Here is a 6,981-nt window from a genome sequence, read left to right on the forward strand (position 1 = left end):
GACCATTCTTCCAAAAGCGCATTGGTGAGGTCACACACTGATGTTGGTCGAGAAGGCCTGGCTCTCAGTCTCCGCTCTAATTCATCCCAAAGGTGTTCTATCGGGTTCAGGTCAGGACTCTGTGCAGGCCAGTCAAGTTCATCCACACCAGACTCTGTCATCCATGTCTTTATGGACCTTGCTTTGTGCACTGGTGCACAGTCATGTTGGAAGAGGAAGGGGCCCGCTCCAAACTGTTCCCACAAGGTTGGGAGCATGGAATTGTCCAAAATGTTTTGGTATCCTGAAGCATTCAAAGTTCCTTTCACTGGAACTAAGGGGCCAAGCCCAACTCCTGAAAAACAACCCCACACCATAATTCCTCCTCCACCAAATTTCACACTCGGCACAATGCAGTCCGAAATGTACCGTTCTCCTGGCAACCTCCAAACCCAGACTCGTCCATCAGATTGCCAGATGGAAAAGTGTGATTGATCACTCCAGAGAACGTGTCTCCACTGCTCTAGAGTCCAGTGGCGGCGTGCTTTACACCACTGCATCGACGCTTTGCATTGCACTTGGTGATGTGTGGCTTGGATGCAGCTGCTCGGCCATGGAAACCCATTCCATGAAGCTCTCTGCGTACTGTACTTGGGCTAATCTGAAGGTCACGTGAAGTTTGGAGCTCTGTAGCAATTGACTGGGAAGAAAGTCGACGACCTCTTTGCACTATGCGCTTCAGCATCCGCTGACCCCTCTCCGTCAGTTTACGTGGCCTACCACTTCGTGGCTGAGTTGCTGTCGTTCCCAAACTCTTCCATTTTGTTATGATAAAGCTGACAGTTGACTGTGGAATATATAGTATAATGTTTGTAAAAACAGTCTGCATGCCTAAGTGCTTGATTTTATACACCTGTGGCCAGGCCAAGTGATTAGGACACCTGATCATTTGGATGGGTGACCGAATACTTTTGGTAATATAGTGTATATTTTATGACCTTTAATTATCGGTTCATTAAAAAGAAACATGTCCAAACATTACTTTCCCAACAAAAAATGAAATGTTACCGAATAATTTTGTATGTCTGTAAAGAAGGAAACATATTACTAATAGAAGACTTTTCAGGGGGAATGAAAAGAATGCTGGCTGTCAGGGATTGCCTGGAAAAACAAAAGCTATAATCTCAAGTTGTTCCTCTTCTGGCTGCTCCCGTTAGGGGTCACCACAGCGGATCGTTGGTCTTCCTGATGAAACCCTCCCCAGTTTTATCCGGGCTTGGGACCGGCACTGAGAGCGCACTGTTGCACGCGACCCGAGAGGCTGTGGTTGGTTCCCAGGCCGGGAATCAAACCCGGGCCACAGCAGTGTGAGCGCTGCGGCCTAACCACTAGTCCTCCAGGGACACTAGTCCTCCAGGGACCCTAGCTATAATCTCAAGTGTGACAGTCAAACTCAGAAGAACTGTGGCAGGTCGTCCAAAAATTGTATGAGCTGCGCCTGAGATTACTGACGCTTTTTTAAAGGCAAACAGTTGTCACTTTGTTTAGTTTAGTGCTGTTTACTGGACTATTTTTGTCATTTTTGCTTTACAGCATTTATTTGCATTTTACATATAATAAGGCAGAAAAAGCAAGCTTGTCATCAGTCTTTAAGCTCAATTCTCCAGGTCTCACCAGCATGAAATAAGATCAGATAAGATCACACAGATGAAAAGAATGGCATTGTACTTTGGAAGAACAGATCTGTGAGTCCAAGGACTGAGGCAGCCTTCTTAATTATTTTACTGAGTCTGTTAATGTGCTTTGTAGTGATGCTTTTGCCCAAATACATAGCATTAAAAAGGCACTTAATACTACAGCATGTGATTCCCATGTACACCAAAGGACTTCAGCTTCCTCAGAAACTAGCTGGCTCTGACTCTTCTTGTACAGGTTTCGTATGTTTACATGAGAAACCAAGAATGACTCCCACATTTGCACCATTGTACAATGATCATCCTTCACCCCTGCTCGGTCTGAAAGCTGCAGGGAGTCCAGTGCCATGCCCACACGTGTCATGACGTGACCTAGGATGATTTGTTGGAGGGACATCATCAGGTCGGATGTCAGCACTACAGGCCTGTGGTCATTCAGATCACTTTTTCTTGGGTTTTCTTTTTCTTGGGCACTGAAACCAGGGTATCTTCCAGAGCACTAGGACCCTTTCCAGGCTCAGACTCAGGTTGTGCACAAGCATTAAGCACTTTAGGATTGACATTGTAATCTCTCTTTAGATCTCTTTTCACATGGTAAGAGATAAAGGACAAACTGGAAGGATTAAGGTCTTCATCATGTAGAGTGAAAGTGTGCTGAGAGATGGGTGTGGCCTAAAACAGATATATTTTTTTTTAATTAATATGATCCCTACACAGTAACACACTGAAAAAATCCAGATGTAGAAATGCCAGCACTATCTGCATGATGTGTGACACTTCCTCATCCTCATGTATGTCAGGTGGAAGAGAATGCTGTTTATTAAAAAGGCTGGCAAATGCAAAACACAAATCCAAAGCACTAGTCTTAACTGAGGTCAAAAGGCAGGCACCAGGTCAGGCGATGAGCAAACAGGATATCAAAGATCAAGACAAATCACAAACGAGAATGATAATCCAGAATCAAAAACCATGAACAGCAATCAGAACAAAGGCTTGGTATGTCAGATGTAGAACAGAGCTGAGCGGATACTTCACAGTGTGTGTGTGTGTGTGTGTGTGTGTGTGTGTGTGTGTGAGGTGGTAATTGGGTCCAGGTGTGTGTGATCAGTAATCTGGTGACTGTGAATATGACACTGAACATGGTGTGTGGGTGTTGTAGTCCAAGGAGTCCATGTTTGTGGTTTGTGATGTATTTTAGGATGTGGGGTTTGATGCTCTTTCCAATGTAGACATGACAAAGTAAATCACTCTGCTTTATAATAGGGCTCATGTCTCAACTACAGATGTCTGCAGGACTGTTTTGTAATCCTGCTTGTGCAAGTTATTATTTATGTTTGTACCTGATCATGTTATTTATTCCTTGGTTCTGCTTCCCAAAACTAATGAATAAACTAGTAGACTATTTTAAACCATCATGACCCTGACCAGGCAGGATCTGTATGCATCTTCACATTAATGAATCTCACAATCTCTCATTAATTCATGTTAATGAATGTGGTCTTTGTTGCATCTCATGGGATTCCAGTCAGATGCACACCTCTAGTTTCAACCAGATGCCCTCTGAACCTTTCTAGCAAGCTTTTTAAAAGAAAAAGCTTTTTTAATGGCTGATTACAGTACAGGACAATCACTGAGAGGTTTTTTGCCCTCAAAGCTCTGATCTGTTTTAGTTACAGCCATCAGCAGCGACACATATTAACTATATCCATGACCAACTCAACATGATAACAACACTGAATGTAATTATTATTAATTATTCAAAATAAAAGAATATGTAAACTCAGGCGAACTCAGCATGCTAACTGGTTTACACGTGTTCATGGATCATGCTATTCTTTATGAACTGTATAATGTTAACTTTTATCCTTTCATTTTTCAGTTATCCTTTCACTGTGAGTTTCTCTGAAGTCCATGGGATTGATGCTGATTATTTTAATGCTGTCATCTCCGTCTCTCTTTTAGTTATGCTATCATAACTAGACCTGCCAGAGTTTCTGCGTGCACTTGTACAGTATTTTCATCCACTGTGTGTTGTTGTAATGCCCAACACCTTACGTGGTCTGTCGAGCTGCACATGCATTTCTGCAAAAAGCAGTATCAGTTGAGCACTTTTACAAATGCCAATATGCTATACAAATAATAGAATTTAAATCTAGCATTAATTATAAGTGAAACACCTGTTGTGTACCGTGACTTAGAATAATAATAATAGTAATAATAATAATAATAGAGCATGTTTCATTCAAAAAAGCAGGTCAATGTGCTTTACAAATTGACAATTATAATGACAGTTATATTAAACACTAGAAAAAAATAGATGTCAGTTAAAAGAAGAAATGGCAACATTAATTTAAGAAGAGTTTAAATAAAACATTAGATCATTATAGATATCGTGGCTGGTCAGGCCTCCTCTCTGGTTAAACATGAGCAGGCATTAGCGGCGCTATTCATGGAGATTCAGGGCGTTTCTGAGTGTCACACAAATTCAGTCCTTGTTACAACCCCAACCCGCTCCGCCCACAGAGTTGAATCATGAAAGCAGGTTCAGCTTTCCAATCAGGTGCTGAGGAATGATTGTGTTGAATGCTGAACTGAAGTCTATGAACAGCATTCGAACGTACATGTCCTTTTTGTCCAGGTGGGCGAGGGCCAGATGGAGGGTGGTGGTGATGGTGCCATCTGTTGAGTGGTTGGGACGTTATGCGAATTGCAGGGGGTCCAGTGAGGGGGTAGCAGGGTCTTGATGTGCCCCATGACAAGCCTCACGAAGCACTTCATGATGATGGGTGTGAGTGCAGCGGGACGGTAGTTGTTGAGGCAGGACCCTGAAGACTTCTTCGGCATGGGGACGATCATGGTGGCCTTGAAGCACGTTGGAATGACTCACATACTCACATAGATGACCCTTCCTAGTCCTTGGCTTGGGGATTGGAGTGACACAAAGATGCACTTCTGTCTGGTGGACTGTTTTACTATGTTTCCTGGCAGGTGGCTCAAGTGTGTACCCCTCTGTATCCTGTAGGACCTCAAAAATTTGGAAACTTTTTTTTACCCATAGGACAGTGATGTAGGCCAATCTGCTGGCCTTTGTCTAAGGGAGGACAGAACACTTTCCCATTCTACATAGAAATCCACTCAGCTGCATTTAGTTCAGAATACTGTCTAGCTCATTCATTCTTGTGCTTCTCTAAGCCTTCCCTGGTGTCCTGACAACCAGTCTTGCTTCCTGTCTTGCTTTCTGTCTGTACCTCTTCTCTACTTTAAATTTGTTTATAGCAGTACTGGTTTTAGATCAGTTAATATACAGACACAGTTCTTGGTTAAATCTATAGCACTGACCATACTAATCACTGTTTTAAGAAAGGTAATCATCAATGTTAGAGTTAGCACTAACATTAAGAGGCTAGATTGTTGCTATCGCTACTCACTGTTGTCCACTGGCTAGCTTGTTGCTAAGCTACTCGCTATTGTCGGCTGTTGTTGCTGTACTGCAATTTCAGTCCAAAATGTTGCATGAATGTTTGAGGTTCACAGTACCAGTAACTGTAAAAGTGAGGTTAAAGTAGATTTTTATGAGCTTTACATGCTCTGACAGAGCAACAAAAGATACGCTTTCTTGTAGGCGTCCATGTATTTTTTTTTTTCCACTTCACACATCAAAATGTCATTAAAACACATCAAAATGACATTATTACACTTATTAATTGCCACTTAGAAGGCAACACAAACGCAGCATTAGGATAATTGTCCTGCTGGAAGCCTCATTTCCCACCACACTATAACTTTCTGGCTGATGTTTGAGATGTTGCTTAAGTATTTCTAGATTATATTCCTTCCTCATGATGCTATCTATTTTCTGAAGTGGAATAGTCCCTTTTCCAGCAAAACACACCCCAATGTGAAACTGCTACCCCCATGCTGTACAGCTGGTTTGGTGTTCTTCAGATTAATAGCCTCACCTTTTCTATCTCCATACATAATTGTAACACTGATCATTAAGACCATCATTAAGGCCATCATTTTGTTTCTTCTGACCAGAATTTTTTTTTCTAAAAGGCTTCATCCTGGTGAACAACTGCAAACATCAGTCTGGCTTTTTCATGCTGGTCTTGGAGTAGCGGCTTCTTCCTTGCATTTACTGTTTAAAGAGACAATCAACTTGGTGTATGTAAATATTTGACCACCTGGAATACTCACATAGTGAAGTCAAGAACACCTGAAAGGAGCTGGGGAGGATACTCAAGAGGGCTCGCCCATCCCAGCTACTTGCGAGTTAAGTGCTGGTAAGCTAACTCATAGAAAGCTGAAGCTAACATGAAGCTATATGATGCATACATGAAGCTAATACAAAGCTTATATGAAGCAATCACCAGCTTTGGAGGACAGGTTCACCTGTAGTTCTGAGCATAGTCACAAGCTGTAATGCACATAGCTTCGAAAAACACTTGGAATGTGTACGAGATGAGAAAGAGAAATCCATTACTGATGCCATTTTATAGCGGGGTCACCACATGATTTAGTTTCAAAGGTTTTGCCGTGTGTGAAACAATGCAAAGTGGTTAGGATGGCTGAAAAAGACAACCAATTGGGTATAGAAATTGGAAAGCTTAATTGGTAGCTTTGATATGTTGTAATTACATAAAATTATGGACGACCACCCGCATCAAAAAATACAAAATTGGAAATAATATTCCATATTTAATATGCATTAGACAGGAAGCAAAGTCAAAAAAGTTTAGATCACCATACTCCATATTATGCATACAGTAAATTCATCAATAACAGACTTTTAACATTATTTTATGTTATGACAGAAATTCATATTGCAGGTTTTTTTTGTTGCATTTGTATGTTATAAACACGGATATTAAGGTTTGTAATGTAACCTGGTTTAGTCCAGCTTAGTACAGATCAGCCACTATCCGATCCATGTCCACTGCCCAGTTTGCACTGAGCATGTTCTGTGCATGTTTGGCAAAAATTAGATAGGGGACACGTATTGGGTAATGACCCACACCCATACCCTGAAGATAAGAGGGCACCACTTTGTGTAACTAACCAAATTCATACCTGAAATGTTGATGCAAGATAAACTGTAAACGGGAAATAGTATCTGGAGCACACACACTAGTATCTGGGCCTCCACAGAAAGGGGTCGTAACTGTTGTTTGAATTTCTGTAGTTTCACAGCAGCTTTGAGAAGTTGTTTTGTAATAAAAGTTCCTTAATATCTCGAGCTGATATTGTTTTAGACATCTAAAGAGTTATGTTCTCTGTGTAATTTTAATTTATGTATTTTTTCTGCCAT

The sequence above is a fragment of the Pangasianodon hypophthalmus genome, chromosome 5, assembly GCF_027358585.1.
Source record: "Pangasianodon hypophthalmus isolate fPanHyp1 chromosome 5, fPanHyp1.pri, whole genome shotgun sequence".
Classification (NCBI taxonomy): Eukaryota; Metazoa; Chordata; class Actinopteri; order Siluriformes; family Pangasiidae; genus Pangasianodon; species Pangasianodon hypophthalmus.